Here is a 13,585-nt window from a genome sequence, read left to right on the forward strand (position 1 = left end):
ACAAATGACAATAAAGACACAAACTCTCAGAACTTATGGGACACAGCAAAAGCAGTACTGAGAGGAAAATTTATAGCTTTGCAAGCACACATCAGGAAGGAAGAAGGAGCTTACCTGAGTAGCTTAATGACACAGCTAATAGAACTAGAAAATGCTCAACAAAAGGACCCAAGAATAGGAAGACAGAAGGAAATAACAAAGCTGAGAGCAGAAATCAACGAAGTGGAAACTCAAAAAACAATCCGAAAGATCAACGAAAGCAGAAGTTGGTTCTTTGAAAAAATAAACAAGATTGATAGACCACTGGCAAACCTAACAAAGAAAGAGAGAGAGAGAAACTTGATAACTCGTATCAGGAATGAAAAAGGAGAGATCACTACTGATATGACAGAGATTCAAAGGGTAATCAGAAACTACTTTGAAAAACTCTACGCCACTAAAAATGAGAACCTGGAAGAAATGGATAAATTCTTGGATTCTTGTAATCTTCCACGGTTGAAGGAAGAGGATGTAGCATATCTAAACACCCCCATCACCATTGATGAAATTAAAACAGTAATCAAATGTCTGCCGAAAAACAAAAGCCCAGGTCCAGATGGATTCACTAATGAATTCTATCAAACTTTCCAAGAGGAACTACTGCCAATCTTGGCAAGACTCTTTCATGAAATTGAACAAACAGAAACACTTCCAAATAGCTTTTATGAAGCCAACATCACCTTGATACCTAAACCAGACAGAGACGCTACCAAAAAAGAAAATTACAGACCAATATCACTGATGAATGCAGATGCAAAGATCCTCAACAAAATCCTGGCAAATAGGATTCAATGCCTCGTTAAGAAGATCATCCACTACGATCAAGTAGGTTTCATCCCAGGAATGCAAGGCTGGTTTAACATCCGTAAATCTATCAACATAATACACAACATCAATAACAAGAAAAATAAAAACCACATGATCATATCAATAGATGCAGAGAAAGCATTTGATAAGGTCCAACACCCATTCTTGATCAAAACTCTCAGCAAGATGGGAATGGAGGGAACCTTTCTCAATATAGTGAAGGCCATCTACCACAAGCCAGTGGCAAATATTATCCTCAATGGAGAAAAACTGAAAGCCTTCCCTCTAAATTCTGGCACAAGACAAGGCTGTCCTCTCTCACCACTCCTATTCAACATAGCACTGGAAGTACTTGCTATAGCGATTAGGCAAGAAAAGGATATCAAGGGAATCCAGATAGGAAAGGAAGAAGTCAAGCTCTCACTGTTTGCAGATGACATGATACTCTACTTAGAAAACCCTAAAGACTCTATCAAAAAGCTTCTAGAAACAATAGACTCATATAGCAAGGTGGCAGGCTACAAAATTAACACACAAAAATCAATGGCCTTTCTATATACCAATAGTAATAAGGATGAAATGGACATTAAGAAAACAACCCCATTCACAATAGTACCACGCAAACTCAAATATCTTGGAATCAACTTGACTAAATATGTGAAGGACCTATACAAAGAAAACTATAAAACTCTGCTCCAAGAAATAAGAGAGGACACACGGAAATGGAAACACATACCCTGCTCATGGATTGGCAGGATTAACATCATCAAAATGTCAATACTCCCCAAGGCATTATACAGATTTAATGCCATCCCTCTAAAGATACCCATGACATTCTTCAAAGAAGTGGATCAGACACTTTTGAAATTCATTTGGAACAATAAACACCCTCGAATAGCTAAAGCAATCATTGGGAAAAAGAATATGGGAGGAATTACTTTTCCCAACTTTAAACTGTACTACAAAGCAACAATTATCAAAACAGCATGGTATTGGAATAAGGATAGGTCCTCAGATCAGTGGAATAGGCTTGAATACTCAGAAAATGTTCCCCAGAGATACAACCATCTAATTTTTGATAAAGGAGCAGGAAATCCTAAATGGAGCAGGGAAAGCCTCTTCAACAAGTGGTGTTGGCACAATTGGATAGCCACTTGCAAAAAATTAAACTTAGACCCCCAGCTAACATCATGTACAAAGGTAAAATCCAAATGGATTAAAGACCTCGATATCAGCCCCAAAACCATAAGATATATAGAACAGCACATAGGCAAAACACTACAGGACATTACAGGCATCTTCAAGGAGGAAACTGCACTCTCCAAGCAAGTGAAAGCAGAGATTAACAGATGGGAATATATTAAGCTGAGAAGCTTCTGCACCTCAAAGGAAATAGTGCCCAGGATACAAGAGCCACCCACTGAGTGGGAGAAACTATTCACCCAATACCCATCAGATAAGGGGCTAATCTCCAAAATATACAAGGCACTGACAGAACTTTACAAGAAAAAAACATCTAACCCCATCAAAAAATGGGGAGAAGAAATGAACAGACACTTTGACAAAGAAGAAATACGCATGGCCAAAAGACACATGAAAAAATGTTCCACATCACTAATCATCAGGGAGATGCAAATCAAAACAACGATGAGATACCACCTCACACCCCAGAGAATGGCACACATCACAAAGAATGAGAATCAACAGTGTTGGCGGGGATGTGGAGAGAAAGGAACTCTTATCCACTGCTGGTGGGAATGCTGTCTAGTTCAACCTTTATGGAAAGCGATATGGAGATTCCTCCAAAAACTGGAAATCGAGCTCCCATATGATCCAGCTATACCACTCCTAGGAATATACCCTAGGAACACAAAAATACAATACAAAAACCCCTTCCGTACACCTATATTCATTGCAGCTCTATTTACCATAGCAAGACTCTGGAAACAACCAAGATGCCCTTCAACAGACGAATGGCTAAAGAAACTGTGGTACATATACACAATGGAATATTATGCAGCTGTCAGGAGAGATGAAGTCATGAAATTTTCCTATACATGGATGTACATGGAATCTATTATGCTGAGTGAAATAAGTCAGAGAGAGAGAGAAAAACGCAGAATGGTCTCACTCATCTATGGGTTTTAAGAAAAATGAAAGACACCCTTGTAATAATAATTTTCAGACACAAAAGAGAAAAGAGCTGGAAGTTCCAGCTCACCTCAGGAAGCTCACCACAAAGAGTGATGAGTTTAGTTAGAGAAATAACTACATTTTGAACTGTCCTAATATTGAGAATGTATGAGGGAAATGTAGAGCCTGTTTAGGGTACAGGCGGGGGTTGGGGGGGGAGGAGGGAGATTTGGGACTTGGGTGATGGGAATGTTGCACTGGTGATGGGTGGTGTTCCTTTTATGACTGAAACCCAAACACAATCATGTATGTAATCAAGGTGTTTAAATAAAAAAAAAATTAAAAAAAAAACATTAAAAAAAAAGAAATTATTAGATTAGCATTTCCATTGGATATTACTAATCAAATAGTTATCAAAGGTAAGCCTTTGACCATGATTTGGAACCCTAGAACATTTTTTGTTGAAGTGTCAAAATTATTTGAAATAATGAGATTGACTGATTACTTCTAACATTACAAATAAAGTTGAGTAAGAAAATGCTGAGTAAGAAAAAAGTTGAGTAAGAAAGTTTCCAACTTAAGCTTTGTATAAGTGACCTGGAAATTTCTTCATTTTCCATGAAAGAAATACTTATGTCTTAAAGCTTCAGAGACAAGATTTCTGAAAATTAAATATTTCATTCTCTTAGTAACTGTATCATAAGTTAAATTTTCAACCTCATAGGGTAACTTTAAAAGTGGATGGATATTGATTGTGAAGAAGGAGTCCTAAAAATTGAACTATAGAGATACATGAGAAAGTAAGTATATAAGTAAGTCTTGGTGAAGTTGAGGACATTGAATTCTTAAATTCTGTTTAGTTTTCTTTGTCAGTATAAGCAGATCTTCCACTTCTGTCTGAGACATTGTTCTGCTTTATTCAAATAACCTAAAGAACTTGTAATAGCTTCCTTTGGTAAATTTCTTGTGTAAGACAATGCAGGTTCTTCTGGATACACTTTCTTATTTACATAGAAATCTTGGAATAGAAATCTTAGGAGAGATGACTACACTGAAAACTATCATAACAATGTGAATGAATGAGGGAAGTAGAAAGCCTGTCTCGAGTACAGGTGTAGGGGGGTGGGGAGGAGGGAGATCTGGGAAATTGGTGGTGGGAATGTTGCACTGGTGAAGGGGGGTGTTCTTTACATGACTGTAATCATACAACTATAATCATGTTTGTAATCACAGTGTTTAAATAAATATAATTATATATAAAAAAGAAATCTTTGGAATATGTAGTGAATCTATTTTTTGGGGGGGTCATACCTGGCAGTGCTCCCGATTACTCCTGGCTCTGTGCTCAGAAATCACTCCTGGCAGGCTCTGGGAATCATATGGGATACTGGAGATTAAGCCCAGGCCTGTCCCAAGTCGGCCATGAGCAAGGCAAATACCCTACTACTATGCTATCACTCTGGCACTACAGTGAATCTAAATAAAGGTATGGCCTAAATGTTGAAGGAACATAAAGTTGGATCAGGTTCAGTATACTGATATGAACCTACCAAGTAGAGCTTCTGAGTTAATATTGTAGCCCACTAGTTTTATAAAGTATGTTTGGCTGAAATGATAGTCAGTAGGAAATCTATACCTAATCAAGTTAAAATAGAAGACTACCTTGGCAGACAATAGGGAAAGATAACCAAAGGCTTAGAATAGATTTATAATAAATCCATTCTCTTTATTCTCTTTAAGACTGAAGAACACTCTTCCACTATAGTATGAGGCCACCACTTTTACAGAGGAGAGGCTCAGTATCTATAAAATACTCTGTATTTTATAATCAAAATTATAAATCAAAATAAAATACTCTGTATTTTATAATCAAAATTATAAATCAAAATTGCAGTAAAATTTACCACCACTGAGCTAGAATCTTTAAATGCAGTGGAGACACGTGGATTCTGAAGTTCCGGAACCAAACAGTAGCACTTAAAGCTACAGAAAATGCTTTATTCTGTCAAAACCACTTATTAGGCACTTATTTTGTTGTTATTTTGTAGTCACATCCAATGGTACTCAGGAGTTACTCCTGGCTCTGCACTCTCTCCTGGTGGGCTCTGGAGAGCATGTAGGGTACTATGAATCAAACTCTGGCAAAGCAAGCACATTACTCACTGTGCTACTTCTCTGATCCCAATGAGCTAAAGCTTTTTATTAAAAGAGATCATATTAGAAAATAAAGGTAAACCAGTGTAATAAGAGTTTTAATAATACTGAATTAATGTAATCCTGGAATTGGTTCACAGAAAGTAGTTATCAGAAAAGTTGTCAGTTAGTTATCAGAAAGTAGTTCACAAAAGTAGTTAACTTTGGCTAAAGGAAAAAAAAATGAGTTATCAGGGAAGATTTCATAGAAGAGAGGATATGTGAGTTGAGGAGACAGGAGAACATATTGAGAAGAGAAATACATTTTTGAAAAACAAAGAGATGGAATGGGGGAGATAGTAAAGGTGTTTGGGGCATGAGAGCCTGGTTTTATTTTATTTCCTACATAGAACTCAGATACTCTGGGTGTAGCTCTGTTGTCTCCCTATGCTGCTGAAATGGTTCTGAGGGTGTTGCACTTTTGGACCAAAGCATTACCACATCCTGGGGTTGAATCTGTTGTTGGTCTGGTTGATTGAACATCACAGGAGTGGCCTCTGGATCCTCTGAAAACACTTGGGAGGCTCTTTCTCAACATACAAAAGAAAACTCATAAAATTAACAGCTGTGTTTATGAATTCAAATAAAATATAATAGCCTAGTTAGTTGAATAAGATACAAAGAACCCCAAGGCTGGATGCATCTGGGCTGGATCTACAGTGTCCAGATGAGTAACTCTAGACTCACGTGACTGAAAATATGGTTGCTTTGACTTTATTATTTTTATTTTGTATTTATTTATTTATTTATTTATTTATTTATTTATTTATTTATTGCCACACCGGGTGATACTCAGGAGCTACTCCTGGCTATGCTCTCAGAAATCGCTCCTGACTTGGGGGGCCGTATGGGATGCCAGGAAATCGAACCAGGTCAGTCCTGGGTCAGCCATGTGCAAGGCAAATGCCCTACCACTACGCCATCGCTCTGGCTCCAGTTGCTTTGACTTTATGTGTATTGTTTGACTATAGGACACTGTTTATTGATAAATACTTGTTGATTCTTTGCTTAGATTTTTGTCACACAGTTTATGTGATATCTTATTCCATTATGTGAATTTTATATTGAGTTGAACTATGTACAGATTTTCTTTAACTTTGTGTTCTTTCAGCTCAAGAATTGGGCCTTTTTATTCAAATTTTGGGACTTCTGTATGTTTAAATTTGGCTACTGTAGGAGAGAATGGGTCAACATTTCTCTACTCTAAATATATCTCTATTACTGTAGAGAGGCAAAGATGAGAAGTCTTGTAGAAATTCTCACTAAAAGCTAGCAAAAATTAATAAACACTCTTTGAAAAGTGGGAAAACACTGGCATATTATATTAGTCTATCCAATAAGCTCATGCTCCAGTCCTAGGTTCAGAGAAAAGGCAAAAGCTTTGTTTTGTAGAATATCTGATGGGATTTGGGGCATTTTTAGACCACTGGCTAGAGATTACAGAGCATAAATTCCAAAGTATGTTAATTTGCAAAGCAGGGTCTGAATCACCTAAAGGACATAAACATATTTGGCATACATTCCCAGGTTACTATGGTTATAAAGTGAGACTTTGACCATCTCAAGGACATTCTGAATACACTCCATGGTTATACTATGCCACCTAGACTCAGCTGCCTTTAGGAAGCTCCTGATCTCGGGTGTCAACTTACTGAAATGAACCTTTTTGGAATATGGGTAGGGGACCTTTTTTCTCAACCTTCCTGCCTTTGGAATGAAGCTGGTCTTCCCCCACCTGGAACCCTTTTAAAAACGTTAAGTTTGGGGGCCAGAGTAATAGAATAGTGGGTAGGGCATTTGCCAACCTGGATTCAATCCCATATGGTCCTTTGAGCACCATCAGTGAGAAATTCCTAAGTTCAGAATCAAGATTTACTCTAAACTCTGCTGGGTGTGCCCCTCCCAAATATTAAGTTTGTCTTTCAAGCATGTAGGTGTTGAGGGTACAATTTTATATCTTTCCAAAAGTATAGTATCACCCCAACCCATCATTCAAGTCCCTATCCCTGTAGAGGGTTTTTGTTTTGTTTTGTTTTGTTTTGTTTGTTTTTTGGGTCATACCCGGCAGTGCTCAGGGGTTACTCCTGGCTCTACGCTCAGAAATTGCTCCTGGCAGACTCGGGAAACCATATGAGATGCCAGGATTTGAATCACAGTCCTTCTGCATGCAAGGCAAATGCTTACTTCCATGCTATCTCTCCAGCCCCTGCAGAGAGTTATTTTTATTGAGTTGTGTATTTCTCTGAATCCAGACTGTCTCAATAGGTAATGTGATTCTTTTGGTGTGTGGATTCCTTTTTGTTCTCTGACTGCTGCTCTAAGTAATGCTGTTTTCCTGGAAAAAAAAAAATATATATATATATATATATTAGCAAAAAAAAAATCTAGCCTTCTTGGTACAACCTCATTTTGGAAGGAGTCAAATCTCTAGGGACTGGTTATCACACACTGATGTCCTTGTGTGCCTGAGTCCCAGACAGCTCAACACAGCTCATTCGCCTTTAATACACTGCACAGTAGTTTGTTTTTAACATACCAGTGGAGCGTGAGCAGATTGCAAGCTCTTTGAAAAGCACTAGATGGACCTAACACAGTTTTACTCTATTAGGCCCTGTAGTACCCCCTCCCAATCCCTGGGTCAGGCTGTTCATTACAGTTGTCATTCTACCTGGTTCTATTGTACTTATGCTCTCCCTTTCTTTTCAAAGTGTTTCCAAAATGGTTTTAAGATATTTACTCTATGCTATGATTTTGTAAGATGTGACAATTTTATTCCAATTTAAAGATGAAAAGCAAAGGCAAAATTAAGGGTGAAGGTGGATGTATTGGACCAGCAGACATCTGCCTGAGAGCAGGCAGAAGCAGTATCTGAGGGCATATATACATATCTGAGGGCATATATACATATATATATACACATATATAGATATATACTATATATATACGTATATATAATTTTTTGGTCACATCCGGCAGCGCTCAGAAGCTACTCCTGGCTCTACACTCAGAAATCACCCTTGGCAGGCTGGGGGACCTTATGGGATGTCGGGATTCGAACCACCGTTCTTCTGCATGCAAGGCAAACACCCTACCTCTGTGTTATCTCTCCAGCCTGGACTGTAGATACATTTTTTTTTTTTTTTTTTTTTTTTTTTTTTTTTTTTTTTTTGGTTTTTGGGTCACACCTGGCAGTGCTCAGGGGTTATTCCTGGCTCCAGGCTCAGAAATTGCTCCTGGCAGGCACAGGGGACCATATGGGGCGCCGGGATTCGAACCGATGACCTCCTGCATGAAAGGCAAACGCCTTACCTCCATGCTATCTCTCCGGCCCCTGTAGATACATTTTAAGGTGGGAATTATATTCACTTCCTAGGAGAATATTAATTTATTCTTTGACAGGGATAATAAGACCAAAGGAACTTGGATCTCGAATTCCAGTCAAGGTGTCAGCAATTTCCCTCTCTACTGAAACCTGCAAAGGAAAGTTTTTTTGGTTTCTTTCAGCTTGCCTGTCACATTCCTGGTTTGTGACAAAATCACTCTTATAATCTCATGGAATTCTTCATGTATCTCTCCATTTCTATTGTATTTGTGCATATGTGCCTCTCTCTTTTTTTTTCTTCAAATTTACCTATACTATAAGGCTAGGGTTCACCTCAGTGACCTCATCTTTACTTGGATACAAATGCCCAAGCCTTATTTTTCTATTTTTAACTTTATTTAAAAAACACATCACATAGTTGGCCATAATACCTTTGTTTCAGATAAGTGAAAGCAAAGTTATTAAAAATAAAATAGAAAGGAAAAAGAAAAAGGAAGAGAAGAAAGTGTAAAAGAAAAAAAGTACAGTAGCAAATACATTTGTGAAAATTATTGTATCTCCAATAAAGTCATTAATACAAATTCTATTTTAAAATTAAGTAATAGTACTTTGAGGCACCAGAAGATTAGGACTTTAATACATACTCTTTGGGATTACTATTTAACTCAGAATACCACCTCCTGAAAATTCTGACTGGTGGGCTCAAAGATGGAACCTAATCAAGTCTCACTGTTTAGCTTGATCTATGTGCTGGAGCAATAGTACAGAGGTAGGATGTTTTTGCCTTGCACGCGGCCCAACCAGGGTGGACCTGGGCTCTATCTCTAGTATCCCATATGGTCCCCCAAGCCAGGAGCTATTTCTGAGTGCATAGCCAGGAGTAACCCCTGAGCATCACCGGGTGTAGGCCAAAGCCAAACAAACAAACAAACAGACAAAAAAAATCAAACCAAAAACCAAACCAAAACCAAACCAAAACAAACAACCAAACCAAATCAAATCAAACCAAACAATATTTACTGTGTCTATGCAAAAAAAAAAAAAAAGAAGAAGAAGAACAAAGTAATTGTTTTGGTTATGTTATTGTTTGTTTTTTTGTTTAGTGCTTTTTTTTGGGGGGGGGGCACACCTGGCAGTGCTCAGGGGTTACTCCTGGCTATCTGCTCAGAAATAGCTCCTGGCAGGCCCAGGGGACCATATGGGACACCGGGATTCGAACCAACCACCTTAGGTCCTGGATTGACTGCCTGCAAGGCAAACACCGCTATGCTATCTCTCCGGCCCCTGTTTTGTGCTTTGTTTTGTTTTTATTTCAGGACTGTGGCTATTGTATGGTTGTCTTTATTGCTGCGGTGCTTTTTGGATTTTTTGTTTGATTTTTTTTGTATTGTTGTTATGTTTTTTTCTTTCTTTTTCCCTTTCTTCTCTTAAATTGATATTTATAGCCTCTAGAAGGACTCCTCCCGTTTTTTGCTTGTTTGATTTTTGCCCCATTTTATCTCTTTCCTTCCTTCAAACAGAACCACATAATTTGAACCATCTTGTTCTGCCTCACAAATTAAGGGGGAAATAATGGAGGGTACAAAGACCAAACAGTCGTATGAACATTAAGTAGAAATAAAAAATGATCAGACTTAAACAGCAAATCCAAAGTCAATGACAACAGAATCGATACCCAATCTACAAGCTAGACAGAGGGGACCACTTATACAAACAGCCTGGGGGTAAAGGAGAGGGATATGAGATGCATGCTGGGAATAGGGGTGGAGGGAGGACAACATTGGTGATGGGAATGCCCCTGATTCAATGTCACTATGTGCCTAAAATATTACTGTGAAAGATTTGTAATCCACTTTGGTCAAAATAAAAATTATTATTTAAAAACAAAAACAAAAACCCCTGGTCTAGGCTTGATAATAACTAGTCCTAAAACCTGATATAGTAGAATTGGTGGCAGAAACATAGGGGGTAAGGAGACACCTATTTGATGTCTGAACTTCTTTGCCCTACAAAACATAAACATGGAAATAAATTTTGAATAACCACAAGCCAGAAAATTTGTCTCTGAATAATGTAGAACAACATATACTCCCGAACTGAATCTCATTTAGTACAAACTTGATTAAGCAAAATTGATTTAGTTTTTTAGTAATCACACACATAACATATGTAAATAAACAAGCACATCTTGATGACTGTTGCTAGTTCTTTCCTCTGCCATGTTTCTTCTTGCATGTGCCTTTGCTAGACTCCTCTATGTACTGCTTAGTTCTATTCTTTATTCTATTTGTGCTTGCCTTTACATCTTTCAAGTGAAGGTCATTGATTGATACACATGATGCAAAGAACCAAACAAAAGCCTAGCTTAGGTTTAGACAAAAGAAATTTCAACAAAGAAGCACACATTTATTAGAAATGTGGTAAAGAAATGTCAGACATTATATTTAAAAACAGATTTTATACTTATTTTTCTTCTTATAAAACATACATTATAAAAGGAATAAAAAAAGAAAAAACATGCATGATACAAAAGTTAGAAAAATGGATAAGCATTAAAAATAGTCTCTGTGAATGGGGGGTGTACTTTACTTCATTTTGCTTAGTTTTTTAATCTTTATTAATGGTATATTGTTTTATGACAAAATTTTCACTGACTTTTGTCCTGGAAAGTTGATCTTATATTTTTTCTCTATTTCTGTTTTATCCATTTAAGAAGAATAAAATGTTTCTTTTTATAACTATATACTTATATTTAAAAATGTACAAGTCTTTCACAGTTGTATTTAAATTACATAGTGGAAATTAATTAGGGCTATTCCCACCACCAGTGTTGACCTCCTTCCACCATGGTTACCAGCATGCATACCATACCTCTACCTTTAGCCTCGTAGATTGCTAGTGTAACAGGTCTATTTTGTGTATAGCTTGTTATAGTTTGGATCTCTTGATTCTAGTGTCATTGACATTGGTTTGGGTATTTGGGGATGACCATTTCTTTTATTTCTACTCTATGCTCCTGGGACCGTTTAGCCCCTGGATCCCATCCACTTATTATTTTTTTCTTTTTTTTAGTTTGTAGGGAGACATATAAATGTGAGGCAAAACCAGGTTATTCCTGTTCTATGGCCCTTATCTAGAAGCTATAAATATAAATAAAATTAAAAAAGAAGTAAAAATAAAAAATAAAAAAGAGGGGCAGATGTGGCAAGTTTTTTTTTTTTTTGCATAGGTGCAATAAAGTTTTGGGGAAATTAAAAAGAAAATTTTCTTGGCCTAAGAAATACAGAATTTCTCTACCCTGAAGCATACTGTCATAAGACTGACTATAGACTCCGGGCATGTTTGTCATCAAACCCCATGGTCTTTCTTTATGGTCTCAGGAAAAATTCTGTTTAGTTGCGGTTGTCAAAGTCAGTCTCCTGTAATTAGGATTCTTGGTTTTTGCACAGATTCTAGGATGAAGCCTAGGATAAAGTCTTTCTTCATGGCCCAGGAATAATTCTTCTCAGTGGAGGTTGTTATAGTCAGTCTTCTTTAGTTAGTGATCTTGGTTTTTTGCACAGTTCTTAGGATGGAGGGTCTTCTGATTTCATCTCACTGTTAGATGCTGAGGTAGGGCAACCTGACCTTAGATAAAATTGTTGCTGCTGCCTCATCCTAAAGGTGTCATATGACTCTACCCTGACATAAGTTGGTGCCAGAGCAGTTCCTGGTCCTTCCATGAGGGGAGTTTAATTTAATTTAATTCCTGGTGCTGGTGAAGGGAACTGTGCCAGTTCTAAGGTTGGGATCTGGAGATTGGGGTTGGGTGGTCTCTCTCTCTCTCTCTATCTCTCTCTCTCTCTGTCTGTCTATCTCTCTATCTCTCTATCGATCTATCTATCTATCTATCTATCTATCTTGGTTTTGGGGCCACACTTGGCAGCGCTCAGGGCTTACTCCTGGCTCTGTGCTCAGAAACCGCTCCTGGCAGGCACGGGGACCATATGGGATGCTGGGATTTGAACCACCATTGGTCTTGGGTCGGCTGCTTGCAAGGCAAACGCCCTATCACTGTGCTATCTCTCCAGCCCTGGGTGGTCAATATTTGATCACAAGAGGTCTAAGTCAAGTTTTCATGATGATTGTTTAGGGTGAAAGGTGCCCCTGTATTATAAAATTCATGAATTCTTACCCCTATTAGATAAAAGCTTCTTTCTATATTTAAGATTTCCCCCATTTTAGTGTGCCTAATCAGAAAAAAAGTGATTCCAGATTATATTATTGGTGTATTTAGGGGTAAAAATAACAAACTATACAATCTCTGTGGTCTGGTTTTGAGCTGAGCTCTTATCCCAACCAAGAATTTCTACCAGAATTTCCTGTAAAGCCGAACCAGAACAGGAACCCCAAAAAAGAAAGAAAGAAAAATAGGGGGGAACTGGAGGCTACCTTTACATATAGAAATAAACACTAAGAGTTATAATTATTTTTTTTTTGGAACGTTTTTTCCGTTTTCTTTTTTTTTTTTTTAATGTTTTTTTTTTAATTTTTTTTTTATTTAAACACCTTGATTACATACATGATTGTGTTTGGGTTTCAGTCATAAAAGGAACACCACCCATCACCAGTGCAACATTCCCATCACCCAAGTCCCAAATCTCCCTCCTCCCCCCCCAACCCCCGCCTGTACCCTAAACAGGCTCTACATTTCCCTCATACATTCTCAATATTAGGACAGTTCAAAATGTAGTTATTTCTCTAACTAAACTCATCACTCTTTGTGGTGAGCTTCCTGAGGTGAGCTGGAACTTCCAGCTCTTTTCTCTTTTGTGTCTGAAAATTATTATTACAAGGGTGTCTTTCATTTTTCTTAAAACCCATAGATGAGTGAGACCATTCTGCGTTTTTCTCTCTCTCTCTGACTTATTTCACTCAGCATAATAGATTCCATGTACATCCATGTATAGGAAAATTTCATGACTTCATCTCTCCTGACAGCTGCATAATATTCCATTGTGTATATGTACCACAGTTTCTTTAGCCATTCGTCTGTTGAAGGGCATCTTGGTTGTTTCCAGAGTCTTGCTATGGTAAATAGAGCTGCAATAA

Source organism: Suncus etruscus, chromosome 3, assembly GCF_024139225.1.
Source record: "Suncus etruscus isolate mSunEtr1 chromosome 3, mSunEtr1.pri.cur, whole genome shotgun sequence".
Classification (NCBI taxonomy): Eukaryota; Metazoa; Chordata; class Mammalia; order Eulipotyphla; family Soricidae; genus Suncus; species Suncus etruscus.